The sequence below is a fragment of the Anas platyrhynchos genome, chromosome 1 (genome assembly GCF_047663525.1).
Source record: "Anas platyrhynchos isolate ZD024472 breed Pekin duck chromosome 1, IASCAAS_PekinDuck_T2T, whole genome shotgun sequence".
Taxonomy (NCBI): domain Eukaryota; kingdom Metazoa; phylum Chordata; class Aves; order Anseriformes; family Anatidae; genus Anas; species Anas platyrhynchos.
The window spans coordinates 143,920,864-143,942,395 of record NC_092587.1 but is presented as its reverse complement, the minus strand read 5'-3'; positions in this window follow the sequence as shown (position 1 = coordinate 143,942,395).

The following is a 21,532-nucleotide window of genomic DNA, read 5'->3' as shown; positions in this document are numbered from 1 at the left end:
TGCCTCAGAAAACAAGTAGGAGGCTTTTGCAGGCTTGCAAGAGCCGTCTGTGGCTTGCTGAAAGGAGCTCTCAGAGATCAACCAGGCTTTAGGGTAAACCACACTGTAGAAAAAGAGAAGTGAACCTTTTGAAAACTTTGCATAAAAAGGAACTGCTGTCACAGGGAGAGACCGAAGGAGCTTTATTGTCTGACTCCTCAAAGAAACACTTGCCAAGATTTTTAAAAGGCAAACAGGAGAGCAGCATCTGGCGGGGTGGAGATGAGCCCAACCCAGCCCAGGTGGGATCTCTTTCCACAGCCCAAATGAAAAAGGCAGGGACATGGTTAGAGACAACACTTTGTCAAAAGCAGTTTTTCATTTGTAAGCCTCGATACAAAGAGTGGGGTGGATGGGGATGCATAAGTCCAGCGGCACCACATCCCAGTACAATGCCCAGGGTGAAAAACTAGTGCAAAAACAGCAGGAGACTCAGCTATTCCATGTCTTAGGTGCACCTGGGCTGCAGGGGCTGGTGGCCCAGAGGAAGGGGAAATGAGTGCATTCGTCAGCACACCACAAGACTCTAAGCAGACAGCCCCAACCCTTCCCTGCTGGCACTCCCCATGTGGTGAGGACTCAAGGGCTCAAAGTCTGCTTTCAGGCTAAGTTAGGTTAATACCTCCCAGGCATGAAATAAGTACAGGTCATCCCACCTCAAAATGCACTAGGTTACCTCCCAGGGCCTACTTTGGTCTTGTTTTCTGTGGCTTCTGGGTTAATACACAGCTAAATAATGGAATAGTAGAATTTGGCTAACGTAGTTTTTAGCATCCACAGTTCTGTGGAGACCACAAGGGAAATAGATGGACGTTTTACAAAGGAGTATTTTCTAGAGAAATACTAAGGAAACACTAAGGAAACTGAAGAACAGGCAGTGCAACAAGCAACTATTGGATGAAAAACAAGAGCACACCTGAATTTGACAAAGTCATCTCCAAGACCCACATCTTAGGGCTAGACCAATGGATGCACACTGAAAAGGCTGTGGGAGGAGCTGATCACCTGTAAGAATATCCCCAGACTGTCAAAACTACTGTCAGGAAGCCTGATGGCTGGACATGTTCCTCTCAATTTTCTGAGCTGCAAGGTGGGTTTGTGAAGAGGGACTGAGCCTGGCTTGAGGAACATCTCTAATTCATTGAGGAGGCTCAAAGGGATAGAAAAAAATATGGTTTTGTGAGTTTAAGTGTGTTTTCTCCAAAGTCCAGTAACATCTTAGACAATTTCTATCTGTGTAATGTTGTCACTTAAGGTTCACCAATGTCTCTTGTCCTGTTGCATAAAAGCACAACTGTATTTTGACAGGGAATTATGGCTTTTGTGGAAACAAGATAAATAAATGCCAGTTGTCAGAGAGAAGATTGTCTTTTCCACATTTGAAAATTGTGGGGACAAAAAGAGTTCACAGCACCAGCAAATGCTACTTGCTTAGAGCATCGTTTTGAGTCAGAGGAGTTACATTCCAGAGGTACCCTTTCTGGGAAAAGAGCCTGTCTCTAATAGACGGTATGGTGCTGGTGAAAACAGTGAGGCTGAGCACAGGCCTTTTCCCTTGGGTAGCAACCTGGCAGCACTGAGTCAGAGTGACATTTTTTACAGGCTCTCAGACAAAATTTATGGAAATTGCTCTGGAAATTACAAATCCCCAAACTGACAGTGCCCAAAGCACCTGGGATATGGACACAGCCTATTCCTGAAGACCAGTTGAGGCTTTCTTACAATGCCAGCAAATCAGTATTTCGTGTCAGCAGTGTGTGCTTTCTGAAGTAGCTGAACACCACCACACGAACAAGCAGATGGAAAAGGGAACCAAATTAATTGGGAGCCCAGCACCCTGTGCTAATATTAGTTCTTGATCTACACCCCTGACTCCAAGAATGTATTCATCCACTGGTCCCTCACATTTATGCAGGTGAAGGCAGTAGAGCATAGGGCTGGAAGGGAATTTCTGGGTTACGTACATTGATACAGGATTTGTTCAAAGGGGCCTTTCCCATGCCCTCCACACACAAATGTCCCTCTATAAACATGAGACCTGTAGGAAAAGACCAATCACAATGCCTCTAATGCTGCATAAGAAAAAAAAGGGGGGGAGGGGGGGAGGAGAAACTGTCATCAATACAGCACAAGTTGTTGATTACTGCTAGTCTGGACCCCAAACCTACATGGGGGCAGGTTAGGTGTGCACACCTGGGGCACATCTTCATGCTTGGCCTTCTCCAAGGAATCCCATTCACACAGTCCATGGGGTGTACAATGATCAGTGACTATCAGGACGATGACTTCAAACCAGTGTTCCTGATCTGGGTTAAAATGCTGATGTAGATGTACCTACAAACAACCTTCTTGGGGGCATCATGCAGTCAAGAGCACCAGACTTGGCCCTCTTTCCCACCTTCAAAAATAAAAATTCATGCCAAATTATACATTAAAGTGTTAAAAAGGACTTCCTCTTTGTCCCTTACTTGTGATCAGTGGACACCCACAACGGAATAATATTAGATAAAAGCATGGTGCAAAGAAGCAGCAGAATAGCATCAGCTCCTCTTTCAGGTGTCAGCACATCAGAGACCTCTTCTGCCTCCAGTAAACCTCACTTTCTTTTTGCACTTCTTGCTGTGAAAAGTGGCTAGGAGGGATGCGGAGTTCTTTGATGAAGAACAAACCTGAGAGCTCAGAGTAGTTCAAAAAAGCTCTCGCTGCTCGTGAGAGCCAAGCCTTGACAAGCCCCTTTCCTTCCAGACTCAGAGGATTCCTTCAGACGTTGAATTTCAGGAAAACGAGCTTGTGCAGGTCTCCTTCACTTTATTTTTAGAGAAGAGAAATAGGCCAAGCATCTTTCAGATGTGCTCAGAGAGCCTGTCACTTACGGAGACATCAGCCTCACGAAGGGGACGTGCTTTAGGCTGAGGGAACTCACACCCAGCCATAACAGATTGGAACATGGAAATGGGAATGCCCTCTCCTCTCCAAGCCTTTATGAAAAACATAAAATGCTGTCACACTTTGTGTGATACATACAATAGAAAATAATGAACCTTACTGACTCCTTTTAAGTAGGAGTCAGTGCTCAGATTATTCCTGATATATATATACATACACTTTTATATATATATATATACACATCTCCCACAACATCTACAGATAGATGTGTGTGTATATATATATATGTGTGTGTGCTGCAATGGAATTACATGACATCTAGAAGTGCAGACAGAAAAGTTTGCTGCTGATGAAGGGTTGTTGAGTTTGCATGAGACCTGTGTTTCTCAGGAGACTCCAGATTGACAAGTGTTGAAGGAACTAACATTTAAGAAAGAAAAAGGACATTTTCCCCCAAAATTCAAAATGAACACATATGCACAGTTTTTAGTGCTGTTCTTACCTCCAGTATGAGAAAACTTACTTTATCCATTCATTAAATCAGAATCCATTTATCACTACAACTGACTGAAGTGATCCTAATGATAAATGGCTTGTTACACAAAAACTGACGGAGGGAGAATTAGTGACATTAAGAATATTTCACAATTTAAATTAGAATGTCTTCTTTCTTGTAAAGTTATTTCTTTCAGTAATTCATTCTGACTTTAGTATCTCCTGAACTAGAGTTAATAATATTAATACAATTTTAACTATTCAAATTATGGTCTGTCTTTTTTCTATAGCTGGGTATTTCATTTAGTAAATTAACATCCACACAAAAAGATTATTTAATTTAACAAGAAATCTTTCCATGGTTGGATGAGGTAATAAAAAAGCCTAATTCTTGAAAGTTACTGATAAGCATAAAATCTTGATGAAAGGTATGCCATTTATAAGAATCTGGAAATCTCTGAACTTTCTTGTTCAAACACCTGCCACTTTCCTTTTCATACCTACTTGTTACTCTAAATCCCTAGAATTCATAAAGAACAGAAGAACCGTAGCATCACCTGAAGAATGTAGAATTTGTACATCTGGTTTTCTATTTTATCATTCACATGCTCACTTAGACCAAATTAATAAACATATTGACCTCTTTGGGGGAAAAAAAAATAAAATGGCTACAAAGGGCTTGGATTTATGGGTGACAATGGGAGATGATGCAGATTTATTTAAGAGAACTAATTGTACCTCATTATGTGTAATGAATGCCTTTCCAATTAATATTGTAAGAACAGAAATTGGCAGCTAAAAAAATCCAATCACACAAGGAGCTTGCTTCTGAATGGAAAGGTCCCTCGTGTCTGGCTACTGCCATGCAGGCAAAGCACCTTCCCAAGGCCAGACCTAACAAATCCTTACTGAGGTTACCCTTAGCAAATTATATTGCTATCTATCTCTCTGTATCTGATATATAATGCTAGCTTTACAGGAAATGTAATGAGACTTGTAATGGACTTTATCTGCCTTTTAATAACACTGTACTAGGGAGAAAATCATTATGAAAGGCAAAATCGTTATTATAACTGGTTTAACACAGGCAGGAGCTGAACGGCAGTTATGTAGGTAATGCAGCTATTTATTAAAGGAAAAAAAAAAAAAAAAAAAAAAAAAGTTAACCTGGAGAAAAAGATTTACTTTCAGGGCATACTCCTACAGATTTTTTTTTTCATCCTGTACTGAATCTACTAAAGTCAAGCTCTAAATGATTTACAGACATACATGTAGGTTTTTAGCTAGTATTTTAGTCAACCATCACAAAACCAAGCTAAATGCTACTAAGGAACATGACTTGTGTGTTTCCACAGCCACCTCTCATACTAAAATAAAAAAAAATAATGGTGATGAGCCCATTTCCCTTTCAAAGGAGTCACTGGGAAGGAATCAGAAGCAAGTGCCAAGCCTGTGGTTGAGGCCCAAATCTTGCCTTTCAGCAAGGCCAGACTTGTGATGTGTCCCAGGTGGTCCATGGATGCATCCAGTCCTGCTGCCACTGGTGAACTTTGCAATGGCAGCTGAGTATTCCCTCCTTGGGGCCATGAAAGATGTTTGGAAGAGCTACAAACCTACTTTGCACCTTATTACTGAAGGAAGTAGCATGGTAACGCTGCTTTCTCCTGCCTTCAGTTAATAAGGGTCATGGCCTGAAGGATGAATTTCGGAGCTCTAGACCAAGGTTTGGCTTTCTTACAGCTCAGAGCATTGGAATTGGCATAGCAGTTTCAGCTTATCTCTGAGCTGATGGAACCAGTTTTCACAAAAATGCAATCCAGAAAACTTGAGAAATGCAACATTACATAGGCTGTGGTATTTTGTTTCTTATGCTGTCCGGTTGAATAAAACAGCTGGAGGGACATTAAAAATGTCCTAAACAGTAGGGAAAGAAGCTGTATCTGAACACCAGCCACAATTCATATCCATGTATTACCTTTTGTGCATGGAAGCGTCTAGGCAACAGTCTGGGACATAGAGCTGTAGTGGGTTTATGTGGCAAGGTTTTGGTAGCAGGGGGCCATAGGGGTGGCTTCTGCGAGCAGAATATAGAAGCTGCCCCATGTTAGGTAAGGACCCCACTACCCCACTGCTGGCCAGAGCCAAGCCAAGAAGTGATGTTTGCGCCTCTGTGAGAGCAGATTTAAGAAAGGGGAAAAAAAAAAAAAAAAAAAAAAAAAAAAAAAAGTGCTACTACACAGCATCTGGGAGAGAGAGAAAAGCAGCCCTGCAGCCCCCCAGGGTCAGTGCAGCAGGAGGGCAGGAGGTGCTCCAGGCAAGCAGCAGCAGTTCCCCTGCAGCCTGTGGGGAGGCCCCCGGTGGAGCAGGCTGTCCCCCTGCAGCCCATGGGTCCCACATGGAGCAGATCTCCACGCTGCAGCCCCTCCATGGGTGGAGGAGCCCCCGGTGGAGCAGGTGGATGTGGCCTGGAGGAGGCTGCGGCCCATGGAGAGCCCCTGCAGGAGCAGGCCCCGGACCGCAGCTGCAGCCCATGGAGAGGAGCCCACGCAGGAGCAGGGGGTCTGGGGGGAGCTGCCGCCCACCAGTGGGGGACTCATGCTGGAGCAGTTTGCTCCCGGGGGATGGATGGACCCCGTGGTATGGAGCTGTGTGGGAGCAGTGAGTGACCATGAAGGAGTGGCAGAGACGAAGCGCTATAGACTGACCACAACCCCCATTCCTCGTTCCTCTGCACCGCTCAGGGGGAGGAGGTGGAAGAGGGTGGATGGGGGGGAAGGCGTTTTTTGTTTCTTTCCTTTGTTCCTCACTTCTCTAGCTTGTTAGGAATAGGCAATAAATCTTACAATCTCCCTATGCTGAGTCTGTTTTGCCTGTCATGATAATTGTTGAGTGCTCTCCCCACCCTTATCTCAACCCTTGAGCCCTTTTCATCATATTTTCTCCCCATTCCTCTTTGAGGAAGGGGAGTGAGAGAGCGGTTGTGGTGGAGCCCAGCCGCCTACCTGAGTAAAACCACCACAACAGCTCATTTCATGTGAGAGAGGGCAGCTCTTGATCCCACATCTCGGCCCATTTTGCACACGCTTTGCATGGCGTGAAAGAGCACCAAACTTCCAGAAGTCATCCAGTGCAGGTGTCACAGAATTGTCACTGTTCAACATAATGCAACACATTACCCTGCACTGCAATCCTATTTAACCATATTAATACTCTTTATGCCACATGAATGCATTATTCTTTATCTTTTTTCATTCCTAAATCCACTACATTTTCAGGTCTACATCTTAACAAAACTCAGACTCAAAGTGCACAAAATGCATATTTTATACCACCAGAATCTATAGCCTGTATAAAATATTAACCAGACAATTAAAAAAAAAAAAAAAAGCCATGCTACTCAACACTGGTATCCAAAATGTCAAATTCTCTTGATTTGTATTTGTTAAAGGGCCCAGCAAATTAAAATAAGCTACAGAGTTATAATTACCGCTCTACTGATATGACAGTAGAGAGAACTGGTTTACAAATAATTATTTCACTTGAGTTTGAAGATTGATTGTGCAACATTCATCAATGATTTATTTATTTGAAGGTCTTTATCAGTCATTTTAGCACTAGAGGCAAAGCCAGTTATCCTGTGGGCAAACTTCAGTCTGAGACTCACTGAAGTATTTATGGAATGAGATATTTGCTTCATCTCTAAAGCAGGCAAAAATGTGAGCTCCACAGTGTGGAAAACCAGCAGATCCACTAAGTACCTGATTTCATCAAGTGCACTGAACATCCATTTAAGCCATATGTATAGGCATAGTGTTTAAGGTTGTACTTACAGTTGCTACATTCACAGCATTCTTATGTATATCGCAAACTGTTCAGGGTGAGAATGAATGGATGATACGGTTTCTTATAAAAATATTTACCATTATAACGACATACCATGTGCATTTGGGACCTGTATTTACTGCATTTGCTATAAACCTGCCATGCGTTTTCTGATTTTATTTGCTAGTTACTGCTTTCTGCTCTGGCCTAGGCATACCCGTGCTTTGCTCAGAGCACCACAAAAACAGTCTGTGTTCTCAGGAGGCTTATAGGGAAATTTTGTCTCAAACACAAAGGTGACAAATGCATCCATGCTTTGCATTTTAACAGCAAAAAAAGGGGAGGGAAAGGCTAAAGAGGAGAAGACCAGAAGTGCCCTAAAGTGCAAAGACAGGATTCTTTTATTGTGATTTTTTTTTTTTTTTTCCAATTTCATAATTGTAGTTCTATATCAAGTAGAAAATTTGCATAAGGTGGCAGAATTTAGTATTATTATTTGTCTTGACAGTTCCAGAAAAAATGAAAAAACTCTGAAAGGCAGCAAGAGGAGAACTCTCTTGGTTCACCTAAGCATGGCTGTAAATGATTTTAAGCAGATCCAGTCTTAAAGGTTTCATTAAACAGTTCTGTTACTGTTTTCGAGAGAGGAGAGATAAGGGAGCAAACTCACTTGCAACCAGTTAGCTCCTGAGCACTTACGGGATTTCATGAGGCTGTCAGACATTGATTTGACACAGGCAGGTACAAAATAAACTCTGTGGAATGACTGCACCAGGATACAACAGTGTAAATCGAGGCCTAGTACTCTACTGTATTAAGGGACTCTGTTCCTTGTACTTTACTCTCTACAGGTCTGTCGTGTTAGATACCAAAAGTAAATTGATTTTTGCAGAGATACCTGCAAGTAAATAGCATGCGCTCTGCTAGGAAATTCCACATCCCTGGAGGTGGCAATATCCCTTAAGGAAAATTTCACACAGAGGAAAATAGGGGGAGGTTGTGCCTTTGAAAAATTCCACCACACAGGTGACTGATAATGAGTAACATACATTTTCTTCTCACCCTACTGAGACAATTTCTTCCTATCAAGAAAAGACATTTTATAAATACACTGAGACTCTTTATTTTAAATACAGCTGTAAGGAAAAATCCAGCATAGCTGGAGACAGAAGGAAAGATGGGATCTGCCACAGCTTCCCACAGAAAGCTATCTAAGCTGATGTCCCAGCAGGGGAAACATTGTGTACTTAATGCACATTCTCTCACTGTCTATTATTGAAAGCCATTATTAGCCCCAAGAGAGAAAGTGGTTTGGCTGCATCTTTCACAGTGGAGTAACTCCAGCCTAGTGGATTCTTGAAGCAGGCTCTCTAAAAAGTGTATCATAACTTCCCCTTGATTTCTTTGTGTCTCTACTCATTAACAAAATACATGACTAAATATCCTAGGATGAAGGACGAGAGAGCTGAAACAACAACCACTCGCAGAACAACACCAAATTCAAACACCATTTTTTGGAGTTGGCACAGATGTGTCTTTAGGTAGTGGCCAAAACTGAAGGTATATTACAGACTGTCCTCAGACCTTTGAGTTGTCCAAGTGTTGTAGATACCTCAAAAGTTAATACATGGAGATGGACCTCCTTGGGTAAGCCATGCCAGGAGAGCGTTGTCCTCACTGTGGAAATCAGATTCATCTTCCCATCAACCTACCCCACCCAGCTGGGCATTGCACAGCGAAGATGACCATCAACATCCCCCTGCTGGAATATTACAGACAGAACAGAGGCATGGAGAGTGGAGTCCAGCTGGGGACAGGTGATAGGATACTGTAGGGCAGTGAGCAGTAGAGCCTGAATGCTGAAATGAAGGGTGTGGTGGTGCAAGGCTCTTGCATACAACATGTAAGATAGTAGAAGACTTCCCAAGCCCATCCTGCACAAAACATAGCCACTATCTGGTCTCTGATGGATGCTGGGAAAATGTTAGCATAAGCAAAGGGCTCTAAGCCAAGGAAGACTGATAACGCTTCTCTCTAGTCTCCCCACCTTCATAATTAAAAGGAGAAATGAAAAAAGGATTTAGATTGTATTGAAAGAAAAAGGCACCAGAGAGCAGATTCAATTTTTGAGCCATCACTGAAATTCTCTAAAATTCAATTACAGTGATGTAGATCTGACATAGGATGTATTATTATAGTACCCCAGAGAAGGTCAATAAAGTGTATTGTAAGGTCTCCACTAGATTTCATCAGGACTATAATATAGATAAGTCTCATTATTTCACATGTTTTGCAGCTGCTCTAACTTAATTTTCAGGGGTGCCATCATACAATTATCAAAGATGATTAAATTTTATGCCCCCAGATCTTGCAGGTTATGTCTACAGGGAAAGAGTTCAAACCTATTATATAATAGCAAAGATATAATTAGACTCTGGGGAGTGAATAAATAAATCATGCTAAGCTAAAAAGGGCAACATATCTACCAACAGACCAGCATATTTATGGCTGAAGTTAATGTCGTATGATGAAAAGACCAATTTAAAGAACTGCGGATTTGCGGGTATTCTACAGAACTTTGACTTTTAACCACTTGCCAATAAAATATCTCTGTTCCTGTAGGTACAAAATCTATCCACACTGACTGATGTTTTCGTCTTCTCTACAAATACTGATGGGTCATAGTGGCTTAATATTGCATGTGTGGGCCAGATTTTGCCTCCAGCACTCATTGCGGAATTGCAAGTGTACAAGATTTATGTCTATTTAACTTCACATTATATTCACAAGAAAAAAAAAAGAAAAAGAAAAAAAAAAAGATGAAAAAAAAAAAGACATGGCTAGTGGGGCTATATTATCTAACCACAGGTGAAGACTGCCATCTGACACGGCCCAGGTATCTGGGGCGTACGAATGAGACTTGTGAGAGATCTGTTCCCTTGTGTAATAGCAGCTGAAGGGGGTTAGGACAGGGGAATGATGGTATCTAAAGTGGCTGTAGATGTCATTATATTTTAGCACATTAATTTTTCCTGAGGGCATATTGGCTGTAGAGTTTGATCTACTGCCTGTCAAAAGACCCAGGTGTTTTAGTCACTGGGGTAGGTCCTGAGACAATGTTAATTATCAGCCTGTGTGGGGCAGGGGTTTAAGCTAGGACCGTCCATTTATCAGTCTGTAGCTTTTGTGTGGTAAGTGAATATATTTAATATTGCTGACCGTGTTAACCTCGCCTTGAATAAATGTGACAGGAGTAGCAGCCAAGAGGTGATGAGGACATCGAGGAACATGCAAGACCAACCCATCAACGGGTGAAGGGAAATGTGGATGATGTCTTACCACCCAGGAGCACATTTACTGCTGGGCTGTAGGGTCTGTGGCCCAGCCCCAGGTTGTGGGAGCCCATGCATGACTATGCAGCCAGACCCAGGTCCATTGCAGCCCTGATCAGACTTGTTTTCACCAAACAGACAGTCCCTGGACAACCCTCTGCCAGTTCATGATTTGCACGGAGTAGCTGTGTGTGCTACATTTGTGGCCTTAGGTGATAGGACAGTGTTTAGAGCACTGGGGAGATTTCAAGAAGCCTTTCAGAAAATGCAGCTTTTGTGATGAAGTGTACATTTATTTGTGGACTTAACGGGAGTACAGCTGGTGCTGTTAGGATGGGGTGTTTCTGAGAAAACAACTAATTAATCATTGCTAGTTATACCCAGCCTGGGCCTGCACTGAGGCCTGCACTGGGCCTGCACTGGGCCTGCACTGGGATTCCCAGGGTGACCTCAGTTCTCCCTCCCCAATACTGTCTGCAGTCATTGCCCTAATGACACCTCACCTCTGCAGAGCCTTTGCACTGCTCCCTGAATCTCCCCAGTCCCTTATCACCTCCCATGTCAGTGAGAACCTCCAGCCCTCCAAATCCCATCTCACCCAGTCTCCATCTCATCTTAACTCCCATTCCCAGTTCCCAGTACAAGTTTCCCATTCCCCTCCTCCTCCGTCTCCAACATCCCTTTACTAGTGTTTTCTTCTAATCTACTTTTGTACGCCCACCACTTACTCCTTGCTCACTCTGGATTCAAATAATCCTTTTTCTTGGCTTCCTCAGCACCAGCAAGACTGTTGAAATTGCCAGGTGTGGTCCTTCAGAGCTGGAGCACTCTTATTTTGTACCTGGAGAAGAGAATTTGAAGTGTGGTGCCCTAGAGGGGTTGGAAATGCCTACTTTAGTCTAAAGCAAGAAGTAGGAAAATGTGCAGGGAGACTCAAAAGCCCAAGATCAATGAAGGTTTCTAAGATTTTTTAGTAAATGAAGAGCCTGGGAGAGATTTCTAAATGTATTGAAAAGAACAGTAATATTAGACGTATTCCTAGAATGGCTTTCCATCAAGAACCTCAAAATATGCCAGTCCTTAACTAAATTGCTACAGCACAGAAAGCAGAGGCTCCGTCAGACCAACAGAAGAGAAGCTACAGAGCTAGGTACTGAACGCAGAGGTCTGATTTCAGGGGATACTCTGAAGGACTAGCTCAGAAGAATTATGGTACAACATTTAATGTTCTTACTAATGTGAAAGAAGCATAGAAAATTGCCTGCAGTGCTTACCTGGGTATCTATTTCATGCTCTCTCAGTGTGAAAATAGTTTGTGGATATGTTTAAACTACATGTTGTATTTGTGCATGCAAATCACTTTTTGTAGACGTAGGCAGAAGCCTGCTCAGATGTTGTATGTGCAGTTTAAGAAGCAGCTTTGAGCAGTTGGCCCTGTATTTGCCCGAAGGAAAGAAATCTAGTACATTAAGACTGCATTCTTCTGTGCCCAGCCTTAGCAGTTCATAAAGCATGTTAGGTCACTGACTTTGCTAAGCATTCAAATTAACTTTTCTTAACAATTACAGTAATTAAGTCTCTGCTAAATTACAAATTAAGATCATCTGGATGTATTTTGAAGCAAAGGTGGGATTAGCAAGGGGGAAGGAACAAAAAGGTTACCGAGTCTTCAATTACTCATAGTTTTGCAGACGAGACTGTGTGTTTTTTTTTTGCAGACCTGGCTGTACCGTTGCTGTGGGTGTGTAGCATGAGGCATCTCTGCAGTATGTCTTGGCCACCACCCCTGTTCCTGCTGCTCTCCCTCTTCTGTGCGTAGCCTCTTCAGCTCGGTTAGGTGCACTGAAGTGCTGGGGTGAATTTACCAGGGCTTAAGTCTCTTGTATCTCTGTTATTTGATGACTGAGATAGCCCTTTGCCCCTCTGTCTTTCTGAGCACCCGGCTGCCTGGTGAGCATCTCTTGCTCCAGATGTCAGAGCCAGGCTACAGACCAGTATATAAAATGTTACGATAAAGGGGAAGTTTAGGCTTAAATACAAGCTTGATCCTCAAGTAAATATGGCAGTATAGGTACAGCCATTTGGAAAACACTTTTATTCATCCAGCAACTACCATAACAGAATCCAGATACTCTGAACCTCTAGACTACACCTCCATCATATATGGCCAGCAAACAATTAATTTGTACTGGTGGTTTTTTTTGGTTAATAGAATAAACCAGCTGGATGGTATTGCAACAAGAAGTTGATGAATGCAGGGGCATTCCAAAAAGAGTGGGTGGAAAGAGAGAAACGAGTGTATTGTAGCCAAGGGATTTCATTTCTGAGCAAGATTAACAGAACAGCTTTCTACCTTTGGAGGATTTGAAAACAACAAGTGGGATAGAATTCCAAGAGAAGCCGTGGGTGCCCCATCCCTGGAGGTGCTCAAGGCCAGGCTGGATGGGGCTTTGGGCAACCTGGTCTGGTGGGAGGTGTCCCTGCCCATGGCAGGGGGTTGGAACTGGGTGGGCTTTAAGGTCTCTTCCAACCAAACCTTTCTGTGATTCTAGGATTCTGTGATTCTGTGAAAGTAAATCAGCCAGCATGAATACAGTGACTGGCACAAGTGAGATCTATAGGTCCAGCATATGTTACCATGCACCAGATATGACCTTGTGACCTCCCCATTCTCTTTTCCCACATTTAACAAGTATATGAATGTGTTTTCCAAGTCAGATCAAGACAGAAATGAAGGTCCAGAGTAGCTCACATGTCTTTCTCTTTAGGCACAAGGTATTAAGAAATCTGTGCAGGCTGCCTACACAGAGATGTTCTCCACTGTCCTTTAACAATAGCTACTTCAGCAGTAGTATGTTGAGTTCATTTACATTCTCACTAATGTTAAGGAGCAGACTTGCCCAGAACAATCAAGACCTTGGGCCAGAGAAAGAATAGAAAAATACATGAGTTTAAAACAAAATCTTTCACTGCTGCCAACACCTCAATCCAGTTTTCTCTGTCTCCACCCTTTTGTGGAGAAGAAGAAAAAAAAAAAAAAAAAAAAAAAAAAGATTAAAGCCTTTAACCAGCAAGCAGTAAAAATGCTTGGAAGAGCTCTTGGTGTAAGCCCCCAGTTTAATACATACCATATTTTGAACACTGTTGTTAGATGTGCTGCAAAGGGAAACAAACACACATGACTCTCACACACCTACATACACCTTGTATGTATCCTGAGGATATTTTCTCAGGAATTAGCATTGTAAAAATCTTGGAAAAAGCTTTGGATTCCTATTGCAAGAGAATCCCAAGCAGTTTGTGTGCTATGTTGTGAGACCTAAGAGCAACCTGGAGAGGTAATGAACTGTTTCAGGACAAACAGAACTGAGATCTGCCTCCGAGCTGGTACACGGCCTTACAGCTCACCATAAAAATGGAAACAAGAAGAGTATTTAGAGACAAGACTGCCAGAGAGTAGCATTGCTCACATGCAGATGATGGAACCACCTGGGCCTCCTGACTGCATGGTAGCCTTAAATCATCTGAACTCATACAAAAGTATTATTACAAGGCTGGAATTGTTCTTTTTAACCAGCTGACAGTTTGAATTTATTATGTATTTGAAGGGTTAGTAATATAGCACAGTCATACATTACAGGTGATATAACACCGTATTCAAATATTAATCAAATCTGCAATCCGTCTACATTCATGAAGCCAAATAATCTGCCAAGGAAGAAATTATAAACAAAATGGAAATTCATTGCAATATCTTTGAAAAATGTGCTACAAGCCAAAATATACTGATATTTGGAAAAGCGTCCTGAATACTTCCTCTTAATACAACCTTCCTAGATTAAAGATGTATTACATGTATGAAGAGTAATGAAGGTGTAATTGATTTTCAGGGATGTGAATTTTAACTCCATCATTCTGAAGAAAGGGCATGAACACTAGCTGGGAAGTGAATGCAATGTGATTTTCTATCAGACCTAGACATTTGTTTTGCCAGGCTTATGACCTAAGCCTCTTTGTGTTGTGTTGTGTTGTTGTGTTTTTTTTTTCCTACCATTTAAGTGACAAATTGCCATATCATTGTGGTCAGTTTTACCCATAATTTTATGATCTAAATTTCAATTAGACTTTGGGTTTGAACCAATAGCTCAAATCACCACCAATTTAGAAACCTCAGTTTAAAAGACATGTAATAGGCCAAAGCTCTTCATTGCCTTGTTTTTACTATTTTATTAAGTAAAACTCAAGTACTGATTGAAAACTCAATACTTGAAAACTCAAGTATATATTTATCATATATTCAAAAATGCTGAGCATCCAAATTATAGAAAATGGTTTTAGAATGGTTCCAGTTACCCCTTTGAGCAATTCCTCAAAGGCAGATTGCTCCAGTGTTTATTCAATGCTTACTCCAAGCTGAGAGGCTCCAGGTTGATTCTAATTGCAAGCTGCTTACAGGCTCAGTGCATGCTTGAAATATCTACAAGTAAATCTCACAGGTTAATTCACTTTTTAAGTGGCTAAATGACCTTAGTATGCTATACCTATTTGAAGTGATAAATGTTTACTAATGACTTCCCTTCACATAATTCCCCTTAAGTATAACAGTGAAAGGCACACTTCATTACACTGGTGAGTACTGTTCTTGGCTGGTGGCAGGATTTGCTGTGGTCAGTTCAAGTTTCAGATAACTTCTGAGGGTTGCAGTCTGATCCATCAAAAGTGGAGGCTACCAGACAGGTCAGTTCATCATTTAGGCATCTCCAATGCTTACTACTTCTTGGCTTTGTGTCTTGATGTTGTAAATAATTGTGATAAAAAAAAAATGTTTTATTTGTGCTACTTGAAAACAACAGATAATCATAGAATCATAGAATGGATTGGGTTGGAAGGGACCTTAGCAATCATCTAATTCTAACCCCCCTGCCATGGGCAGGGACAATTTCCACTACACCAGGTTGACCAAAGACCCATCCAGCCTGGCCTTGAACACCTCCAGGGATGGGGCATCCACAGCTTCTCTGGGCAACCTGTGCCAGTGCCTCACCACCCTCACAGTAAAGAATTTCTTCTTCATATCTAATCTAAATCTACCTTCTTCCAGTTTAAAACCACTCCCCCTTGTCCTATCATTACAAAATTACTTATAAAAAAAAAAAAATTATAAAAAGTCCCTCCTCATTTTTCCTGTAGGCCCTCTGTAGGCACTGTAAGGCTGCTATAAGGTCTCCCCAGAGCCTTCTCTTCTCCAAGCTGTACAAGCCCCACTCTCTCAGCCCTTCATCGTAGGAGAGGTGCTCTAGCCCTCTGATCACCCTCATGTAGTCCTTCTTGTTTCGGGTGTACCAGAGCTGAATGCAGCACTCCAAGTGGGGTCTCACGAGAGTAAAGTAGAGGGGAAGAATCACCTCTCGCAACCTGCTGGCCATGCTTCTTTTGATGCAGCCCAGGACATGTTTGGCATTCTGGGCTGCAATCGGACATTGCTGGCTCACGTTGAGAGCTCAGTATAAGTACTCCTCTAGCAATCAAGTGTGAAGCTACTGGATTCCCAGATGTCCTCCAGGGTCTTGGTTACCTGTTTGTACAGGAAAACCTGTGGTTCTTGCTGAGATAATCAGAAAAAGTGAAGCATTTCTGAATAACTTGGGTCTTATACTCTTATTGATTTATTTGTATGTGTGACTTGAGTGTAGGAAGTCAGCAGAGGAGTGTGTCAGTCCTGGAGACTTAAGTCTGCCTGACTGGCAGGGTTTACACAAGGTAAAGCGGAATTAGGTGTCCAGGACTGAATTTAAAGAGTTACTCAAATTATTTTTTTCAAGCACCAACTACATTATTCTGCTTAATTATTTGGCAATGTACCGTGTTTTCTACTAGACTTTGTTTTATCTGCCAAAATGTATGAAGGAGTGGAACTCCTAGTCACAGGAACTGTCAATGGCAGAGGCAAAGGGATCCAGTGGGATAAGCAGCATTTTTATCTTTCGGGCAGCTGGACTCTGTCCTGGACCCTCTGACTCTGGTTCAACCTTGTTCAGGGACTCGCAGCCTTGCTATCCCATGACATATGCAATATAGGCCTTACAGAGCACTTCGTGCTTGTGCTGGCTGCTACTGAAGTCACTGCAAGCTATTCTGGAATATATCAAGTTCTGTATACTGTGATGTGGCCCAAAAAAAATCAGTCCTGAGACATTTGAAATCAGACATCTGAAGTTATTGGGGATATTTGATAATCATTTCTCCTCTGTTTCCCTCCCTTTTCTATTAAATCAGGCTAACACCACCCTTTTCAGACAACAGCTGAAGATAAAATCAATATTCCTTGTAAAGCTGTAGCATACTGAGTGTTTTACAAGAGACATCCATAATATCTTGGCAACATCCATAAGAAAGTTAATACATGTGTAGCAGGGCTTGCTGTTGTGTCATTAATAATGTTTGTGCTTGCACATTGCATATGGAAGAAAAAAAGGACTGCTGAAAGAGCTACCTATTCAGTGCGCGCTGCTTGAGGCAGGTGTACATCCAGTGTCTGGGGATTAAGGTTGCACAGGCAACCTACATTGTAGGCATTCCTAAATTTCCGTCTTTGGAAATTTAATTCTGGCCTCTTAGCATGCATGTCCCTTCTTTCCTTCACAAGCCTGTATGTGGGTACCTGTGTGTCCATCCATGGATATATACAGACCCAAGAAACTTTCAAGTTTCAATTTCAGATATCCAAAAAAGAAAAAAAAAAAAGGTAAACATCCATTACCTGAAATTCCATTAACCTTTGGCCACTCCCAGTTTTCTCTCCCTCTGCAATATTTACCTCACTTTATTCTTCTTGCTAATTCATATCACCTTCTCCCCTTTTTATGCTAATGCTCCCATTCTTTTAGCATGTCATTGTTCCCTTCTGTTCTTTGTTCCCTCCAACATAATTATTGCTTTTTTTTTTTCCTTCTTTCCTCTTCTTCCTCCACTCCTATTCAAGTTTCTTCCTAGCCCTTGTATCCTTCTATGTACCAGAGACAGGCCATTAAAAGCATAATAAGAAGATTTATCTTCCTTTCAGATTGCTACTACAGTGCCAATAGAATTTAAAAGAAATAATTATAGGCAAAAAAGTTTGTCCCATTTCCAGTGCTGGAGCGCATTCACTGTTTGGAGTATTGAATAATTCCCTTTTCATTGTGTAAATGCAAACAGTAATTTTCAGAGACTCAGCTCTCTGATTGGTGTGGACTGTAGCAAAAAGCAAACTAAAAATTTTCTTTCCTCCAAAATTTAAGTACTAAAGTCAAAATTTGGGTTATGCTAAGGTTTCCTTTTGAAAGATTTAGCTAAATACTAGCTCAGGCAAAATTATTCCCTGTCTTCTCATGTAGATAAGGAAAGTACAGTTTGACTTTTCAGGACTGTTATTGTCTCTGACAATTTGATATTGAAGATAGACGTACTGATAAAATTGGACGGTTTTGAAAAGGTAAAGTACAAGGTCAGGTCACAATGGCTTATTGATTTTGGACAGAGTGTCAGCATGTTTGTAAGGGTGCATAACTTATACTGAATATATACATATCCTAAGGGCTCCCATAAAGGATAGGGTGATAAGGGAACTGACTGACATTGGCATCTTCCGTGTTTGACAATTTCAGCAGAGAAAATCTGAAATTTAATAAGATAGGCAAGAATGTCAAAGATAAAAATGGAAGAAATATCTCATAGGACTCTGAAAATTTGGAACAACAAATAACAAATTCGAAAGCATCAGAGATTTATGTTATTTAATACACATAGTTCTCTTTTCTCCCAAAATGATAAAAACTCACAAAACAAAATGAAGTTTTAGAAATATAAATGTGAAAAGAAAAAGAAACCAATGGTTTGTCACATGTATAGAACATGTATCGTGCAACAAAATTAAATGAAACAATATGAAAAGGCTTTGGTAAAGCAAATAATTTTACGTCAGTAAGTACATAGTCAATGTCAGTACACAGAAAGAGAGGATACATAGGCAGAGGTGAAAAACATCAAGACGAAATAATGCGTGTGAACAAAGATACCATAGACAATGAATCTACAAATCCAGTAAATATTCACTGATCCCTACCTTTAAATTTTATAGCCAAAGTCTAGCTTAAAAGAGCTATAACTTCTGACTGTGCTAGTGTCCAATTTTTTATTTAAATCAATAACAAAACTCTAACAGACATCTGTCATGCAGTAAGAGGCCTCCTAAATGTATTTTTAATTAATACAAACTCTTAAAGCATCATATTTCAACTGTCCTGTACTCCATTTGAAGCTAAAGACAAAAAAGACAGGGATCTCCTGAAAAGAGTCCAGCATAGGGCCACAAAGACGATATGGGGCCTAGAGCATCTTCCCTATGAGGACAGGCTGAGAGACCTGGGTCTGTTCAGCCTTGAGAAAAGACTGAAAGGAGATCTTATTAACGTTTACAAATATCTTAAGTGTGGGAGACAGAGGGATTTGGCCAACCTCTTTTCAGTGGTTTGTGGGGACAGGACAAGGGTCAATGGCCACAAAATGGAACACAGGAAGTTCCAGAATCACAGAACAGAATCACAGAATCATATAGGTTGCAAGAGACTCCAAGATCAACCTCTGACCTAAACCTAACAAGTCCTCTGCTAAACCACATCTCTAAGCTCTACATCTAAATGTCTTTAAAAGACACCCAGGGATGGAGACTCAAACACTTCCCTGGGCATCCCATTCCAATGTCTAACAACCCTTTTGGTAAAGAAGTTCTTCCTAACATCCAACCTAAACCTCCCCTGGCGCAACTTTAGCCCATTCCCCTCATCCTATCACCAGGCACATGGGAGAATAGACCAACCCCCACCTCACTACAGCCTCCTTTAAGGTATCTGTAGAGAGCAATAAGGTCGCCCCTGAGCCTCCTCTTCTCCAGGCTGAACAACCCCAACTCCTTCAGCTGCTGCTCATAAGATTTGTTCTCCAGACCCCTCACCAGCTTCGTTGCCCTTCTCTGGACTCGCTCAAGCACCTCGATGTCCTTCTTGTAGCGAGGGGGCCCAAAACTGAACACAGTACTCGAGGTGAGGCCTCACCAGAGCCGAGTACAGGGGGACGATCACCTCCCTAGCCCTGCTGGCCACACTGCTTCTTATACAAGCCAGGATGCCTTTGGCCTTCTTGGCCACCTGAGCACACTGCTGGCTCATATTCAGCCGACTGTCCACCATCACTCCCAGGTCCTTCTCTGCCAGGCAGCTCTCCAACCACTCATCTCCCAGCCTGTAGCTCTGCTTGGGGTTATTGTGGCCCAGGTGCAGGACTCGGCACTTGGCCTTGTTGAACTTCACACGGTTGGCCTCAGCCCATCGGTGCAGCCTATCCATATCCTCCTGCAGAGCCTTCCTACCCTCGAGCAGCTCTAGGGAACCTGCTTTGGCAGGTGGGTTGGACCCGATGATCTCTTGAGGTCCCTTCCAACCCCTACAGTTCTGTGATTCTAACTTCTCAACTCAACTCTTCTCTATCTTCCTCCCTCTCTTCTCTTGTCTTTTTTTTTACATTTGAAAAAGGGTTGTCCTTGGATAATTCTTCTGTTTTCCCCAAAGCCATCTGAGTTTTTGAAAGGAGGTGCAGAAAATCTCCTGTGACACATGAAGTGTTCTCTCTCAGCAACAGTGCAAAGTGCAGTTTGTACTTGGTTTCTGTTTAACTACTTCTACAGTTGTTGCCACAAGGTCTTCATTCTAGGAAAGTAGTCTCACGAATAATACAATTGTAAATTACATACATTCTAGAAGGCACAGAAATATGGTGTTAATTATTTCAAATATGTATTACAAACAACAGCGTGGTTACTGTTGGTGTTGGAGCTAAGCTAATTGCTTCATAATTTTCAGATGCTTGTTGCCTTCCTTGTAGAAAGATGCAATTCTGAAAGTTAGAAAAGTGTTAAGTTTGTTTAAGACTGGAAGAGTCTGCCTAATGACTTCAAAGAAGGTCTCCAAATGTTTCGTAGAATTTTGTGACTATTAGTCATCAGCTTCAGTTCCCAGATACCTTTAAGGCTGAGATCTTGTAATAAGTCAACTGAGAAAAGGAGTCCATAAAATTTGAAGAGTGTCTGAGAGACGTTGTTTGGGATAAACCAAGCCCTGTCTGGCTGTAAGAAGCCTTTTCCAAGACAGCCTCTACACAGACTGAAACCCACATGTATTTTCTCAGACCTAATAAAAAAAAAATGGAGCAGCTGAAAGGGAATACTGTGGTTTGTGGGAAGAAGAGAGAACAGGTTAAGGGCAGAACCTATTTGCCAACTACACAGAGTTAAGAAATGTGGGGGAGAAGGGCTGACTGAGGTGACCAGGTGGGTTTTGAATGAAAAAAAAAAAAAAAAAAGAGGGTTAGAAGTTTTGCTTGAGCAGATTCACATGTAGTCATCAGTTTAACAGCAGCAGGATCGGCTTTTGCAGCAGGTGGGCTATTAATGGAAGATGGAAGCCCTTTGTGGATGTGTGTAAGCAACTCTATATTTTGAGGAAATAACTGTAAGTTCTGGGAAGGGGGCCTGTTATCGAGTACATTCCTAGAAGTGTTGCATTTTCATTCCTAGGATGTTCTCTTCAATTATGTTACTTTTCCTTCTCACAGTATTTTGCCTCAAGGTGAACAACAACTTCTGTGTCTTTAGATATCATTTTTAGACTGCTCATCTTTAGTTATGAAGCAGATGTTTTTCTACTACAAAAGGAGAAAGGAACTTCCAGGACCATGATGCTGGAGGATTCTAGCCCCTGAAGAAAAAGGGGAGGGAGCAACAAAAAGGGAGAATCTCGTCAGCCTTACTTAGTTGGTGACAGCAGGAAGAACACAGAATCACAGAATGGTTGAGGTTGGAAGGGACCTCCAGAGATCATCTGGTCTAACCCCTCTCCTCAAGCCGGGTCACCTAGAGCATTTTA